Source organism: Lissotriton helveticus, chromosome 8 (assembly GCF_964261635.1).
Source record: "Lissotriton helveticus chromosome 8, aLisHel1.1, whole genome shotgun sequence".
Lineage (NCBI taxonomy): Eukaryota > Metazoa > Chordata > Amphibia > Caudata > Salamandridae > Lissotriton > Lissotriton helveticus.
The window spans coordinates 504,055,789-504,075,193 of NC_136069.1; positions in this window are offsets into that span (position 1 = coordinate 504,055,789).

Here is a 19,405-nt window from a genome sequence, read left to right on the forward strand (position 1 = left end):
AGTAAATGGGTGTAATTGATTCTTTGCATGACTGAGTAGGTTTGTGAGTAAGTCTATGGATGAGTGGCGGTGTGTGAATGTATATATAGGTGTATGAGTACATATGATACTGCTGTTTTGATCAATGACTGCATGTATCAGTGATTGAGTATGTAGTAAGTAGTATTGTTGTGTCTATGATTTTTAACATGGTAGTCTCTATTTTAGAGTGGGTGTATCAAAGGTTATATTAGGGTGCGAGGAGGTGCTTTAGGTTATCATGTGGATGATGTCATCAGTGATGTAATTTGAGATGTTATGAGGTATGTCATCAGTGATGTCCTGACCATGAGGTAAATGCCTCGTGCAATGCTGATTTTTGACACGGCTATTTTCGCCCCCAGACAGCCGTCAAATTGAGCCTGACCACACTCCACCCGGTTATAAAGACACAAGGCCCATCGGGAGCCTGCCCTACACTTCTTAACATTACTTACTCAGCATACTTTTTAATGCAGGTAAGAATTATGAGAACCAATAACCTCCAGCATCTTCGTGAACAATTAAAACAAATGCAGAGTTATACAGCTAGCATTTACCATAAACGTATTATTCTCTAGGGCAGTGAATAACGTGTATCTGCATAGCTCGTGCCTGCATGGAATAATTCTGTCGTCCTGACATATTACTGACCCTGAAACACAGGTAACTAGCAATAAAGAGACTAAAGCACTGGTGTAGGTTTGTGACAAATAATTAATCAACATCCTGCCCCTCATTTATAGCCATGTGGTTTTCCTTTAAACAGCTGGCTTCACGCCTTCAGTCATAGTTGCTGTATCTGAAATACCACAACAGGGGCTTTAATTATTAGCAACCACGCTACCCCAGTTGAATACAAAGATCTCCAAATAGGCAACAGAATGTGCAGACATTTTGCCACATTATAAATAAGTTGATAAGTAGTTCTCCAACTATTCCCTTACATAGTGAACAAATACTTACGACTCCATCAAGTGAAGCACTACCTTTCTCTCCCTTTTTCCACCTCCATTCTTTCCCTCCCCCCTCCCTTTTCCCCCTCTTACTCCCCCGTTCATTCTCCCTTTCCCCTCTTCCCCCCCTTCTTTTTCCCCTCCCTCTCTCCCCCCCACTTTAATACCAGTAAACAAGTCAAAAACAATCCTTTAGTAATACCTGTAAGGAAATAAACACCAGCCACTTTCCCTTTTTCTCTACCTGTGATCTGTGCATTCTCTTTTATATGCCTTTCCCTTGTAAAATGTAATGTAATGTGATGTACTACAAAATGTCAATAATTTTGTTTCAATCATACTACTGGGACTTTAACTATGTTCTTGTTAGTATTTTTTTGTATGTTTAGTGTATTAATATCATGCGGTATATCATTTAATCCTATCAACTTACTGGCCCAGACACTTAAGCAAACTGTATATATCACTGTTAATTGTTTAGCATAAAGACAAACCTCTAATTTTTGTTTATTTATTTTTAGTTTAACGATGGTAATGTCCTGAGGAAGACACTCCCCTGTGTCCAAACGCATAGACAGGAAACCATCCCTCCATTTTATCACCTTACTGTATAAACATTATACATTTATTAACAGAATATGTTTCATCATGTTTTATCAATACGCCAATGATTTAATTCATGACACCTTTTATGAAATTTATTAAAATGTACTTTCTATGCTAAATTCAGTGTTTCATCATTAATTTTGTTCTGTTTGCTAATTGAATTGGGCTAGTTTCTTTTCATTGCTTGCCTGGGTATGTTACTTTACATATATTACTTGCCCTGACCCAGGAACTTTATCCTAACCAGGGGGACCTTGTTACTCTACACATTGATACCCATGGTGATTCCGTGTGGGACCTATTTGCTTGTTCTATTTAATGTACCGCCGTCCACTGTTTTGTATCTGTATACTGTTCAGCCCTTTAATATACTCTTTGTAAACTCTGTTCCAATCCCCCCCCTATCTAATCCCTCTCTTAATACAGGTGTCCTATTAATATCACCCCACAATGGCCCAAATGCAGACATTTGGCTTCTCCGATGAAGATTTTGCTACACTAGTAGGCATTAGTACACCTTCAAGTCATAGCTTCACGCCAAATACTCAGAACAACAGTGAGGTAGGCAAACTTTCCAACCTACGGAAAAAAACGAATAAGGATAGAAGCCCATGGGGAATTTATGCTCAATTATTTGAAAGCAGGCATTATTCCATTAGGATTAAGAGTCAGGAACATCCCCGGCCTCTTTGTTGATGTGAAAACATTTCTACACAAATGGAGCATGATAGCTAGTAGATGATCCCGAGACCTTATGATTTTAATCATAGCTACATCTAAAGAACTAGCTTCAGATTTAAAAAACAAAAGAAATAGAAGACCTAGAAGATAAAATAAAGAAATCATCCACAATAGAAGAGGCCGCAAACAACTAGAAACTCTAAAGAAGGACATCCTGTCCTTTGCGGAATATCTAACAAAAAGGACGAATGAGAAATTTATAAAAGACAAGAGATTCTATTCCCTAGAGCGAGCTTATCCTTATCTTGGAGATAACTTTTATAAAACAGATTACCATCAAGCTGACAATAATTATAATCCTCAAAAAATTAACACCTTCTCAGACTCCTCAGATCCCGACTCAGATGGAGACAGTATCTCTCATTACCATGAGGAAGGCCCGTATAACCTACATAATGGACGCAGAAAAACACGTCAGCCTTTTTTAGGCTACCGCGGAGCCAGACGGGGACGGCAGAGAGTAAGATTTCATTCACAATCGAGAGGCCAATATGAAACCCATCAGTACCCCCAGGAACCTCCACATTATCTAGAGACACGCAACAAACAATATCAAAGACAATGGATGTAATACCGATTTTCAATCTCTCAACATATAACCTAGATACCACAGATATGTCTCTCTTAACGAAAGGATTAACTTTTATCCCTCACTCATATGTAGATCTATTTGAACTACATCGAGATATCCACTCTTTTTCCCGAAAAATAAGACAAAAAAAGTTCTTTCTGAATAAGGAGGAAATCGATCAAGACCCTAGAGCAAATAACATAGTAGCCTTACCATCCACCTTTACTCCCTCCCTGGACCAAGTAGGCCCAGAAATGGCAATATTTGAAAAAGTGGTCCTAAACAGATTGGAACAAGCTCTACGGTTTGTACCTAAACATAGATATAACATCTCTGAAGAAGAACATATCTCTTTAAACAATCTGAAAAACAATAAATCTATCGTGATTAAGAGCAGCGATAAAGGAGGAGGCATTGTCCTCATGGACTCTATAAACTATGAGACTAATATGTTGAAAATGTTAAATGACCCTTCGTTCTACAAAAAAATCACAATTAACCCTACAGAGAGAGTAGTAAAAACAATTCAAAAGATAACCATCAAAGCTCTAGATACAGGAGTGATCAATAAAAAAGAATAAGACTTTCTAAATAAGTCAGAAAAAAAGATATCCTGCATCTACGGGGTACCGAAAATACACAAGAACCAACAGGACCCCCCTTATCGCCCAATTGTATCAACAATAGGCACCCCAACTGAAGCGATCTCCAAATACCTAGACAACATCTTGAGACCTTACATTCCATTAACACCATCTTACATTAAGGACACAGGGTCCATCATCACAAAGGTTGAACATCTACCTTTTAATCAGCATAATGACCTGCTGGTCACCCTGGATGTTGAATCCTTATATAGTAACATTCCCCAAAAAGAAGCAATAGACGCAACCATGTGGTTCATAGACACCTATCATATACCATGTTCTAAACCATTCATCTTTGAATGTCTCTCTTTAGTCCTTAGAGAGAATGTTTTTGAGTTTGGAGAGCACATGTACCAACAAACAAAGGGCGTGAGCATGGGGGCAGCCATGGCTCCGTCCATAGCAAATATATACATGGCTCTCTTCGAATCTACACATATATATAATGATTTGGCCCCATTCTTTGAGACTGTCTCCCATTGGTACCGGTATATCGATGATATTTTTTTATCTGGACCAATGGGGAACAGACTCTACAAGAATTCTTGGACTGACTTAACCTCGCTGATATCAACCTTCATTTTACGGCCCATATTGATACAACGCAAGTTGAGTTCCTGGACATTTGCATTCGAAATCAATCAAATATGCTTGAGGTGGACCTGTATACAAACCCCACTGCAAGGAACACTTTACTTCATTTTACTAGCTACCATCCAAGGAACCAGAAAGATGGTATCCCTTTCTCGCAGTTCCTTAGAGTCAGAAGAAACTGCACAAACCTAAAGGATGATGATATCCAATCAGTCGCGATGAAACAGAAATTCCTTGAACGAGGGTATCCCCATCGCCTAGTAAGAGAGGCGTATAAAAGAGCCCGGTTTTATGACCAAGATGCCCTATTTAAACCCCAAAAAGAACAAAAAGAACCAAAACTGGTTTGCATTACAAAGCACTCCACACTAAATGCCTCTGTTAAGCAAATCATTAATTCCAGCTGGCACCTTCTAAACGTGGACTCATCTCAAACCAAATTAAGCAAACCCATGTTCGCACATCGTCGTAATAAGAATTTAAAAGACCTTGTAGTTCGCTCACGTCACCCTGCAGCGACTATCAAAATCCCATTCATTCAAAAATCAATACATGCCACTAACCAAGTTAGGGGTACCTCCCGATGTGGTTCCTGCCAATCTTGTGACGGCATCATACCAGGAGAGGCTTTCACCTTTAATCAATTCAACATCCAAGCAAAAGAACTATGGACATGCAATACACGTAACGTAGTATATTTGATTTTATGCCCGTGCCACCTGGGTTACGTGGGTGAGACGTCACGTACAATAAAAACACGCCTTACAGAACATAGGTCCGCAATAAAAACACGGAAATTGACAGCTCCACTTGTCAACCACTTCTCTGAATTCAAACACTCTCCATCCGACATTAGATGGCGTATCCTGGAAAAGATCCATACACCCAACAACAACGGCGGTGATAAAATCAGAAAGAAAAAAGAAGTGTTTTGGATCTTTTCCTTAGGCACATACACCCAGGGCTTAAATAATGAATTACCCTGGGAGAACGCTATCCTGTAAACCCAAAAAATGACAGACAGTCCCCCATAAATTAAGCCCATACCGACATCATTATACCTAAATGACTTATTAATAAATCTCCCCCAATGCTTAAATTGGTATTCATCTGACCTGCCCTTGTGTATTAATCAAATGCGTGGCATTCCCGCATCTGCCTACTAGCTGTGGCAACTTGTAACTATGTTGTCATTATGCGCTATTTGATAGCCTATCCCCAGTAGATGTAGCTGACAATACTTACTACCACCGCTCGAACCCGTTTCAAACAAAATATACATTTTTTGGGCATACACCTTTAAAAGGAGGCTATGCAAATGACAACTACCAATGGCAGAGCTTAGTATATAAAGCAATCGAATTAACTAAGTCAAATCCCCTTTTTTTCGAGACGTCAGATCGCGTTACACGGCACTCCAACACCTCGGCTACTGCAGGTAAGAAGCCACAAAGAAACTCCCGCTATTGATAAACACCTAATCCGTCATGTTTTTCTGCAACATTCATTTCTTTACACAGTCACTTTTTATCTCTAGTTAATCAGCAAACTGCAGCCGTGTAAGCCTTTATCAGCTGCACAACCACGTGACACCGGCATGCCCGCACCACATTAAACACAGGTAAGAAATAAAACAGGCATTTTAGCTGTTTACAACAACCATTCCGTCATGTACTTCAAAATGCTTATCACTACATACGCTGTCGTTTATACCCTAGACAGCCGGTAATCTGATCCCGATAAAAACCAGACCTATCATAGTAACTACGTAACCTCGGTACGCTAAGATTCAGTCTAATAAAGGTGAGAAATCACAAGACATTAAACCCCTTATTAACTTCTCGGTAAATGCCTCGTGCAATGCTGATTTTTGACACGGCTATTTTCGCCCCCAGACAGCCGTCAAATTGAGCCTGACCACACTCCACCCGGTTATAAAGACACAAGGCCCATCGGGAGCCTGCCCTACACTTCTTAACATTACTTACTCAGCATACTTTTTAATGCAGGTAAGAATTATGAGAACCAATAACCTCCAGCATCTTCGTGAACAATTAAAACAAATGCAGAGTTATACAGCTAGCATTTACCATAAACTTATTATTCTCTAGGGCAGTGAATAACGTGTATCTGCATAGCTCGTGCCTGCATGGAATAATTCTGTTGTCCTGACATATTACTGACCCTGAAACACAGGTAACTAGCAATACAGAGACTAAAGCACTAGTGTAGGTTTGTGACAAATAATTAATCGACATCCTGCCCCTCATTTATAGCCATGTGGTTTTCCTTTAAACAGCTGGCTTCACGCATTCAGTCATAGTTGCTGTATCTGAAATACCACAACAGGGGCTTTAATTATTAGCAACCACGCTACCCCAGTTGAATACAAAGATCTCCAAATAGGCAACAGAATGTGCAGACATTTTGCCACATTATAAATAAGTTGATAAGTAGTTCTCCAAATATTCCCTTACATAGTGAACAAATACTTACGACTCCATCAAGTGAAGCACTACCTTTCTCTCCCTTTTTCCACCTCCATTCTTTCCCTCCCCCCTCCCTTTTCCCCCTCTTACCCCCCCGTTCATTCTCCCTTTCCCCTCTTCCCCCCCTTCTTTTTTCCCTCCCTCTCTCCCTCCCACTTTAATACCAGTAAACAAGTCAAAAACAATCCTTTAGTAATACCTGTAAGGAAATAAACACCAGCCACTTTCCCTTTTTCTCTACCTGTGATCTGTGCATTCTCTTTTATATGCCTTTCCCTTGTAAAATGTAATGTAATGTGATGTACCACAAAATGTTAATAATTTTGTTTCAATCATACTACTGGGACTTTAACTATGTTCTTGTTAGTATTTTTTTGTATGTTTAGTGTATTAATATCATGCGGTATATCATTTAATCCTATCAACTTACTGGCCCCGACACTTAAGCAAACTGTATATATCACTGTTAATTTTTCAGCATGTAAATGTAAATGTAGTTGAGCTTATATAGCGCACAGCTACCCGCAGTGGGTTTCCCAGCGCTTGCTTAGGGAACCCTTCCTGGTATTCCCCTGTGAGATAGCAGGGTATCCACAAGGTGAAAGTCAGGCATCCCGCCGCGAGGGGCCGTTGTGGAGATTAAGCAAGCTATTGCCCAGTGTCGCAGAGTGTGAACCCGTGAGTCGAGGAGGCACCGGGGCGAGAATTATCGAGTCCGTGGAATTTTTAGCCCAAGACCCCGCCGAGGCAGGGAATTGAACCCTGGTCCAGGACCGATCTCAGCTTCCGGGTCTGCTGCCTCTAACCCCTGAGCCACACTTCTCCACTTCTCCAGCATAAAGACAAATCTCTCATTTTTGTTTATTTATGTTTAGTTTAACGATGGTAATGTCCTGAGGAAGACACTCCCCTGTGTAGAAACGCATAGACAGGAAACCATCCCTCCATTTTATCACCCTACTGTATAAACATTATACATTTATTAACAGAATTTGTTTCATCAGGTTTTATCAATACGTCAATGATTTAATTCATGACACCTTTTATGAAATTTATTAAAATGTACTTTCTATGCTAAATTCAGTGTTTCATCATTAATTTTGTTCTGTTTGCTATTTGAATTGGGCTAGTTTCTTTTCATTGCTTGCCTGGGTATGTTACTTTACATATATTACTTGCCCTGACCCAGGAACTTTATCCTAACCAGGGGGACCTTGTTACTCTACACATTGATACCCACGGTGATTCTGTGTGGGACCTATTTGCTTGTTCTATTTAATGTACCGCTGTCCACTGTTTTGTATCTGTATACTGTTCAGCCATTTAATATACTCTTTGTAAACTCTGCTCCAATCCCTCCCCCTATCTAATCCCTCTCTTAATACAGGTGTCCTATTAATATCACCCCACAATGGCCCAAATGCAGACATTTGGCTTCTCCGATGAAGATTTTGCTACACTAGTAGGCATTAGTACACCTTCAAGTCATAGCTTCACGCCAAATACTCAGAACAACAGTGAGGTTGGCAAACTTTCCAACCTACGGAAAAAACTAATAAGGATAGAAGCCCATGGGGAATTTATGCTCAATTATTTGAAAGCAGGCATTATTCCATTAGGATTAAGAGTCAGGAACATCCCCGGCCTCTTTGTTGATGTGAAAACATTTCTACACAAATGGAGCATGATAGCTAGTAGATGATCCCGAGACCTTATGATTTTAATCATAGCTACATCTAAAAAACTAGCTTCAGATTTAAAAAAAGAAATAGAAGACCTAGAAGATAAAATAAAGAAATCATCCACAATAGAAGAGGCCGACAAACAACTAGAAACTCTAAAGAAGGACATCCTGTCCTTTGCGGAATATCTAACAAAAAGGAAGAATGAGAAAGCTATAAAAGACAAGAGATTATATTCCCTAGAGCGAGCTTATCCTTATATTGGAGATAACTTTTATAAAACAGATTACCATCAAGGTGACAATAATTATAATCCTCAAAAAGATAACACCTTCTCAGACTCCTCAGATCCAGACTCAGATGGAGACAGAATCGCTCATTACCATGAGGAAGGCCCGTATAACCCACATAATGGACGCAGAAATACACGTCAGCCTTTTTTAGGCTAGCGCGGAGCCAGACGGGGACGACAGAGAGTAAGATTTCATTCACAATCGAGAGGCCAATATCAAACCCATCAGTACCCCCAGGAACCTCAACATTATCTAGAGACACGCAACAAACAATATCAAAGACAATGGATGTAATACCGATTTTCAATCTCTCAACATATAACCTAGATACCACAGATATGTCTCTCGTAACGAAAGGATTAACTTTTATCCCTCACTCATATGTAGATCTATTTGAACTACATCGAGATATCCACTCTTTTTTCCGAAAAATAAGACTAAAAAAGTTCTTTCTGAATAAGGAGGAAATCGATCAAGACCCTAGAGCAAATAACATAGTAGCCTTACCATCCACCTTTACTCCCTCCCTGGACCAAGTAGGCCCAGAAATGGCAATATTTGAAAAAGTGGTCCTAAACAGATTGGAACAAGCTCTTTGGTTTGTACCTAAACATAGATATAACATCTCTAAAGAAGAACATATCTCTTTAAACAATCTGAAAAACAATAAATCTATTGTGATTAAGAGCAGCGATAAAGGAGGAGGCATTGTCCTCATGGACTCTATAAACTATGAGACTAATATGTTGAAAATGTTAAATGACCCTTCGTTCTACAAAAAAATCACAATTAACCCTACAGAGAGAGTAGTCAAAACAATTCAAAAGATAACCATCAAAGCTCTAGATACAGGAGTGATCAATAAAAAAGAATATGACTTTCTAAATAAGTCAGAAAAAAAGATATCCTGCATCTACGGGGTACCAAAAATACACAAGAACCAACAGGACCCCCCTTATCGCCCAATTGTATCAACAATAGGCACCCCAACTGAAGCGATCTCCAAATACCTAGACAACATCTTGAGACCTTACATTCCATTAATACCATCTTACATTAAGGACACAGGGTCCATCATCACAAAGGTTGAACATCTACCTTTTAATCAGCATAATGACCTGCTGGTCACCCTGGATGTTGAATCCTTATATAGTAACATTCCCCAAAAAGAAGCAATAGACGCAACCATGTGGTTCATAGACACCTATCATATACCATGTTCTAAACCATTCATCTTTGAATGTCTCTCTTTAGTCCTTAGAGAGAATGTTTTTGAGTTTGGAGAGCACATGTACCAACAAACAAAGGGCGTGAGCATGGGGGCAGCCATGGCTCCGTCCATAGCAAATATATACATGGCTCTCTTCGAATCAACACATATATATAATGATTTGGCCCCATTCTTTGAGTCTGTCTCCCATTGGTACTGGTATATCGATGATATTTTTTTATCTGGACCAATGGGGAACAGACTCTACAAGAATTCTTGGACTGACTTAACCTTGCTGATATCAACCTTCATTTTACGGCCCATATTGATACAACGCAAGTTGAGTTCCTGGACATTTACATTCGAAATCAATCAAATATGCTTGAGGTGGACCTGTATACAAAGCCCACTGCAAGGAACACTTTACTTCATTTTACTAGCTACCATCCAAGGAACCAGAAAGATGGTATCCCTTTCTCGCAGTTCCTTAGAGTCAGAAGAAACTGCACAAACCTAAAGGATGATGATATCCAATCAGTCGCGATGAAACAGAAATTCCTTGAACGAGGCTATCCCCATCGCCTAGTAAAGAGAGGCGTATAAAAGAGCCCAGTTTTATGACCAAGATGTCCTATTTAAACCCCAAAAAGAACAAAAAGAACCAAAACTGGTATGCATTACAAAGTACTCCACACTAAATGCCTCTGTTAAGCAAATCATTAATTCCAACTGGCACCTTCTAAACGTGGACTCATCTCAAACCAAATTAAGCAAACCCATGTACGCACATCGTCGTAATAAGAATTTAAAAGACCTTGTAGTTCGCTCACGTCACCCTGCAGCGACTATCAAAATCCCATTCATACAAAAATCAATACATGCCACTAACCAAGTTAGGGGTACCTCCCGATGTGGTTCCTGCCAATCTTGTGACGGCATCATACCAGGAGAGGCATTCACCTTTAATCAATTCAACATCCAAGCAAAAAAACTATGGACTTGCAATACACGTAACGTAGTATATTTGATTTTATGCCCGTGCCACCTGGGTTACGTGGGTGAGACGTCACGTACAATAAAAACACGCCTTACAGAACATAGTCTGCAATAAAAACACGCAAATTGACAGCTCCACTTGTCAACCACTTCTCTGAATTCAAACACTCCCCATCCGACATTAGATGGCGTATCCTGGAAAAGATCCATACACCCAACAACAACGGCGGTGATAAAATCAAAAAGAAAAAAGAAGTGTTTTGGATTGTTTCCTTAGGCACATACACCCAGGGCTTAAATAATGAATTACCCTGGGAGAACGCTATCCTGTAAACCCAAAAAATGACACACAGTCCCCCATAAATTAAGCCCATACCGACATCATTATACCTAAATGACTTATTAATAAATCTCCCCCAATGCTTAAATTGGTTTTCATCTGACCTACCCTTGTGTATTAATCAAATGCGTGGCATTCCTGCATCTGCCTACTAACTGTGGCAACTTGTAACTATGTTGTCATTATGGGCTATTTGATAGCCTATCCCCAGTAGATGTAGCTGACAATACTTACTACCACCGCTCGAACCCGTTTCAAACAAAATATACATTTTTTGGGCATACACCTCTAAAAGGAGGCTATGCAAATGACAACTACCAATGGCAGAGCTTAGTATATAAACCAATCGAATTAACTAAGTCAAATCCCCTTTTTTTCGAGACGTCAGATCGCGGTACACGGCACGCCAACACCTCGGCTACTGCAGGTAAGAAGCCACAAAGAAACTCTCGCTATTGATAAACACCTAATCCGTCATGTTTTTCTGCAACATTCATTTCTTTACACGGTCACTTTTTATCTCTAGTTAATCAGCAAACTGCAGCCGTGTAAGCCTTTATCAGCTGCACAACCACGTGACACCGGCATGCCCGCACCACATTAAACACAGGTAAGAAATAAAACAGGCATTTTAGCTGTTTACAACAACCATTCCGTCATTGACTTCAAAATGCTTATCACTACATACGCTGCCATTTATACCCTAGACAGCCGGTAATCTGATCCCGATAAAAACCAGACCTATCATAGTAACTACGTAACCTCGGTACGCTAAGAGTCAGTCTAATAAAGGTGAGTAATCACAAGACATTAAACCCCTTATTAACTTCTCGGTAAATGCCTCGTGCAATGCTGATTTTTGACACGGCTATTTTCACCCCCAGACAGCCGTCAAAATGAGCCTGACCACACTCCACCCGGTTATAAAGACACAAGGCCCATCGGGAGCCTGCCCTACACTTCTTAACATTACTTACTCAGCATACTTTTTAATGCAGGTAAGAATTATGAGAACCAATAACCTCCAGCATCTTCGTGAACAATTAAAACAAATGCAGAGTTATACAGCTAGCATTTACCATAAACTTATTATTCTCTAGGGCAGTGAATAACGTGTATCTGCATAGCTCGTGCCTGCATGGAATAATTCTGTCGTCCTTACATATTACTGACCCTGAAACACAGGTAACTAGCAATAAAGAGACTAAAGCACTGGTGTAGGTTTGTGACAAATAATTAATCGACATCCTGCCCCTCATTTATAGCCATGTGGTTTTCCTTTAAACAGCTGGCTTCACGCATTCAGTCATAGTTGCTGTATCTGAAATACCACAACAGGGGCTTTGATTATAAGCAACCACGCTACCCCAGTTGAATACAAAGATCTCCAAATAGGCAACAGAATGTGCAGACATGTTGCCACATTACAAATAAGTTGATAAGTAGTTCTACAAATATTCCCTTACATAGTGAACAAATGCTTACGACTCCATCAAGTGAAGCACTACCTTTCTCTCCCTTTTTCCACCTCCATTCTTTCCCTCCCCCCTCCCTTTTCCCCCTCTTACCCCCCCGTTCATTCTCCCTTTCCCCTCTCCCCCCCTTCTTTTTTCCCCTCCCTCTCTCCCCCCACTTTAATACCAGTAGACAAGTCAAAAACAATCCTTTAGTAATACCTGTAAGGAAATAAACACCAGCCACTTTCCCTTTTTCTCTACCTGTGATCTGTGCATTCTCTTTGATATGCCTTTCCCTTGTAAAATGTAATGTAATGTGATGTACTACAAAATGTTAATAATTTTGTTTCAATCATACTACTGGGACTGTAACTATGTTCTTGTTAGTATTTTTTTGTATGTTTAGTGTATTAATATCATGTGGTATATCATTTAATCCTATCAACTTACTGGCCCCGACACTTAAGCAAACTGTATATATCACTGTTAATTGTTTAGCATAAAGACAAACCTCTCATTTTTGTTTATTTATTTTTAGTTTAATGATGGTAATGTCCTGAGGAAGACACTCCCCTGTGTCGAAACGCGTAGACAGGAAACCATCCCTCCATTTCATCACCTTACTGTATAAGCATTATACATTTATTAACAGAATTTGTTTTATCATGTTTTATCAATACGTCAATGATTTAATTCATGACACCTTTTATGACATTTATTAAAATGTACTTTCTATGCTAAATTCTGTGTTTCATCATTAATTTTGTTCTGTTTGCTAATTGAATTGGGCTAGTTTCTTTTCATTGCTTGCCTGGGTACGTTACTTTACATATATTACATGCCCTGACCCAGGAACTTTATCCTAACCAGGGGGTCCTTGTTACTCTACACACTGACCATGAGGTATGTCATGAGTGATGTAATATGTGACGTCATCAGCAGTGCATTGCGGGGGCGCAAGTTATAGTTAGCTCTCTTTACTATTACAGGCAAATGTCTCTGGTTTTGTAAATGTGAAACTAACTATAATGTGGTACAAAAGGTCCTAGGAAGCTTGAATCCGGTCCAGGGAAGGCATGGCTTGGCAGTTCGGGCTGGTCTGTTCCCATGAGGCACAGGGTCAGACTGATTGCATATGGCCATGTCTGAACTTGGGTGGTGGAGTGGGCTAAAGAACGTGATGGAATAAACCCTGATCTGTTGACTGGGTGTGAGCGTTTGATTGGTTCAGATGCTCCGTCCATCACCACCCCCTTTTGTACAAACTAACTATAATGGGCCTGAAACCTATGGTTTTTTCAGTGAAGTTCATAGATTTTTTAAAGGCTAATTTCTAACTATAACATCCTTGGAATCTATGGTTTTTTTCAGTGAATTTCATAGGTTTTTTAAATGATATTTTCTAACTATAACATCATTGAAACCTTTGCTATTTTCTGTGATTTTAATAGGTTTTTTTAATGATATTTTGTAACTGTTATCTGTAAAAGATATTTTTAGATACATTTTTTATTTGTTGTAAAAATAATATGTTTTTGTTTTTGAAAATATATACTTTTTTGGTTTTTTCAAAGTGGAGTCGCATACTAATCGTGTACCTATCTCAGTGGGTGCACGGATTCAAGCCGCCATATTGCTAAAGTAGTGGTGGATGCGCGTTTTGTATGCGACGGGTAAGCGGTGTCAGGCCCCTCGTAACTTCACTTATGTATGCGGTTGCGCCGGATGTGCGACACCCATAAAATGTTTATATTTTAAAAGTATATGTATATGGCTTTAATATGTGTATTAAAGGAGAGATTATCTAAACTAAATATAAAAATCACATATTTGTAATTACAATAAAAGTATATTATTGATAAATATATTTTCCACGAGTCACGACTGATACGCGTTTCGTTCATGATGGGAGTGCGGTTTCCGGCCCCGTGTTACGTCACAAATGTATTATGTCACGCCGGGTGCGCTACTCCTGTAAAATTTATATTTTCAAAATACATATATATATATATATATATATATATATATATCACGGAATCCTCTCTGCTCGGCCACCACGTCTTCACTCACGCATGTCGGCAAACAGGACACGGACCCAAAAATTAGTGCTTAGGATTTTATTTGCCCAAGAGTCAGAGACGCGTTTCGCAGCACGAACGCCGCTTGTTCACTCGACAGTTTGTTTGTACTCGGGAAGCAGTTTTAAAGTGAAAGTGCATAGATTCAATGAATCACGTGAGTAACTTTCCCTATGGGCATGGAAAAAATACATATATATATATATAAAAGTTTATTATGTGTATTGAAGAAATAGATTATCTAAACTAAATAGAAAAATCATATATTTCTAATTGGAAAAGAGTTATATTATTGTTAAATATATTTTCCTGAAGTCGCGCCGGGTGCGCACGTGTTGCGCGCCAGGTGCGCGAACCCCATGTGATTTGAAAAGAAAGCATCTTATTGGTTTATAAGGTTTTGTTTCTAGAATGTTAAGGACCCCCTCCCATTTTTTTCATTTCTTCATCTACATCCTAGGAGACACACCCTTTGTGTACCTTTTTTTGGTGTTTTTTCATCTAAAAAATGGCTTCTTCAACTGATGTCAACTTGGTAACAGAGGAAGAAGAAGAGTTGGAGGAAGCAGTAAAACAGAAGAAAGAACCTATTGTTTGGCCCTTCTTCACAATTCCTGACTGGGAAAAGAAGATCAATGCTAGAAAAGTAAGCTGCAGTCTATGCCCGAGAGTGCTTTCTGGCGGAAGCGAAAAAAGTTATTACTGTGGCAGGTCCAGAATGTTAAAAAATCTGCAGACACTACATCCTCGGCATCTGGCCCGCGAACAATATCATCGCGCCCAGGTAGCTGCCTAGCATGATAACCAGGCTGATAGACAAAGCCCATCAGGAGTAAACCGTGGGCCTGACATCCGTCCTGAATTCGCTAATCTTCAACAACTCTGCATCAAGAGTAACGCTGTAGTGTGTTTCGGCGAGCAGTCTGTTGATGCTGTGGTTACTGCTTCAAGAAACCATAAATGTAAAAAAATAAAAATTGTTGCATTTGTTCCTGCAATGACTGTTTAATTGCAAAATCGGACACTTTGTTCTGTTGTTTTTCCTTTTTTTTAAAAACACCCCAAAAATTTACAAAAATTTTAAAATAAACAAACAAATATAAAACTGACAAAAAGAAAAAAACAACAGTTCTGTTCTGAACCACCTATTCTGTTGAAAAAAGAGCAATAAGTGTATGGTACCACTGGATGATTGCATGGGTACATATGTAGAGCTCGAGTGATTGAAAGAATGCATGGGTAGTGCATAAGTAATTGTATGAGTGCATCCCTAGTGCTTGTGTGATTGGATGAGTGAATAGGTGATGCATGGGTGATTCCATGAGTAAATGGGTAGTTCCTGTTTGTTTGCACAAGTACATGGGTAATGCGTGACTGATTGCATGAGTGCATGGATAGTGCCTGGTGATTGGACGAGTGCATGGGTAATGCCTGGCTGATTGTATCAGTGCATAGGTAGTGCCTGCCTGATTGCATGAGTGCATAGAAAATGTCTGGTGCTTGCATAAGTGCATGCTTAGTGCCTGCGTGTCTGGACGAGTGCATAAGTAATACTTGGGTGGATGCATGACTGCATGAGTAGTGCATGTATAATAGTACAAGTTTATGGGTAGTGACAGGGCGATGGCTGGAGTGCATCGGTAGTGCACAGGGGATTGTGGCAGTGCATGTGTTAGTGCCTAGGTCATTGCATGAGTAGATGGGTACTGACTTGATGATTAGAGTACTGCAAGGAGAGTGCATTGTGAATTTATAACTGCTTGGGTGTTGACGGAGTGACTGGATAAGTACATGATACTGGTTGGGTGATTGGAGGAGTGGATGGGTAGTGACAGGACGATGGCTGGAGTGCATGGGTAGTGTTAAGGGGATTGTAGCAGTGCATGTGTTAGAGCCTGGGTGATTGCATGAGTACATGGGTACTGACTGGATGATTAGAGTGCTGCAAGGAGAGGCATGATGAATTTATAAGTTCTTGGGTTTTGGCGCAGTGATTACATAAGGACATTGGGCAGGCCTGGTGATTGGAGGAGTGCATAGGTAGTGACATGGATATTAGTGGACTACAAAGCTAGTGCTCAGGGAATTGTACCAGTGCATTTTTCATTGCATGAGTACATGGGTAGTGACTGCTTGATTAGAGTGCTGCAAGGAGAGTGCATGGTGAATTTATAAGGGCTTGCGTTTTGGCGCGGTGATTGAATAGGTATTTGTGGCTGGCTGGGTGATTGGAAGACTGCATGGGGAGTGACAGTGGGATTGCAGGACTGAATGTGTAGTGCTCAGGGGATTGTAACACTAATTGAGTTAGTGCCTGGGCATTGCATGAGTACATTGGAAGTGACTGGATGATTAGAGTGCAGCAAGGAGAGTCCATAGCGAATTTATAAATCCTTGGGTTTTGGCGCAGTGATTGGATAAGAACATGGTGCTGGCTGGGTGATTGGAAGAGTGCCCAGGGAGTGACAGGGGGATTGCTGGACTGCATGGCTAGTGCTCTGGGGATTGTGGCACTGTATGAGTTAGTGCCTGGGTCATTGCCTGAGTACGTGGGTAGTGACTGGATGATTAGACTACTACATGGAGAGTGCATGGCAAATTTTTAAGTTCTTGGGTTTTGGCACAGTGATTGGATAATAACATGGTGCTGGCTGGGTGACTGGAAAACTGCACAGGGAGTGACAGGGGGCTTGCTTGGCTGCATGAGTAGTGCTCTGGGGATTGTAGCACTGTATGAGTTAGCGCCTGGGTCATTGCTTGAGTACATGGGTAGTGACTGGATGATTAGAGTACTGCAAGGAGAGTGCATGGTGAATTTATAAGTGCTTGTGTTTTGGCGGAGTGATTGGAAAAGTACATGGAACTGGCTGGGTGATTGGAGGTGGATGAAATTTTAGTTTGGGAAGTATCATGAATATTTATCAAACGACGCAAAAGTTATTAGCATTAAATACAATGTTCTCCCTATGGAATCTCTGATGTATAACTACACAGTGTCAACTGTCACTGTGAAATATTTATATATAATCAATGGGTTTAAATAGTAGGGCCAGAAGTATCATCATTGCTTGCTAACGTACTATAAGCTCACATTTGTAGGGTGTTGATGGGTTAGAGATCCATGCTGAGTGTGAAGTAAGATATACGGAGACAGAATTATCAGTGTCTATGTTCTGTATTGTTCCCCTTGGTAAGTGGTGTAGGCTATGAGATGCAAAAACTGCATCTTCAAGTTGGTTGTTCAGTGCATGTCATGTAGTCCGATGTACTAATGATCCTACAAATGGAACTTTACACTACGCTTACAAGCAATAATAATATTTCTGGCACTACTAAATGTGTTTCTTCTGTAATCCAACTACAAACTCATCCAAAGCCTGGATAACGTCTAACAGACTAAACATATGTTGGCTGTTATCCTGTACTTGGAACAATTAAATGATAAAAGAATGTAAACTACTGTGGACTCACTTGTTGAATCTGTTATTCTTTTTTCAATTGAAAACTTGCTCCGATGTCTTTCTGTATTCATGTCTGGTAGAAAATCCACTGGTGGATGCTACAACTACACCAATTGGTCTCAGGGTGTTGGATATTGCTGGAATGCCATACGGTGACTGTGGAGCACCTGTTACAATTCGTTGAATTTATCATAACTAATGTCACTGTATAAATTGGGATTTGCTGCAGTTTCATCTACTACTCCCTGTGTAATAGTGAATAAATACAATCCTAATTATGTGATCACAAGCAGATTTTATGTTTTCCCATCATCCCTGATTAGAGCACATTTAATCAAAAACATAACAATGATTATTTTGGAACTTCAATTTCCAGATAATAAACTTGTAAATGTATAGTTCCTGAAAACGGGATACAATTAGTTAATCTCTTGGAATGACATGAACACATTTCTGAATTTATAGGAAGCTCAGGTCCTATTGTATTTCTCATTGGCAATGTTTGTTAAAGGACTAAATGAATACATACAACTTGCACTCCTGTAGCAGAAATACATTCATGTATTCACATTTCCGAGCTCAATACTTTCTAAAAATATTTTTTATTCGGCTTTGTGGTCTGAAAAAGCCATCTACATCATCTCTCAAAGGTGGGAGGATCTACAAAATATTATAATATTATAATATATTTTACTATTCTCCAGTGTAAGTCTTTAAAATGTGCAAATGCAATTTCAAATATTTGACACTCTGAGGGAAGACTATGGGGTCCATTAGGAAAGTCCGCCCGCCACCCTAACAGAGATCGGGACCGCCCGCCTAAAGGGCGGGGGTCCCGACATTGGCATTAGGATGCGCCCGCCACAGTGGTGGGCGCATTCCTCAAGTTAACATTGTGGCGGGCGGTGCTCACTGCACCGCCCGCCACAATGTTAAAAACAAATGCACGCATTTGCATATTCGAAGCGACAGGCACCGCGCGGTGCCTGCCGCTGCGATTATGCAAATGCAGGGGGGTACCACAGGTACCCCCCCGTGTGCCACCCCCCTTTGGCCGTCACTCTGGGGGCCCACAGGGGGCCCCCGCAGCAATCACCGCCTGCCTTTCCGCAGCGGCATTGCGGCCGCGGAAAGGCCCCTAATTTATGACATCGTAATATGGCTGGCGGTGTCCATTGGACACCGCCACCATATTATTCCATCACCGCCGCGGTCGCAAGGCGACCGCGGCGGTAAAGCGGCGGACGGTCTTTCCATCCGCCGCTG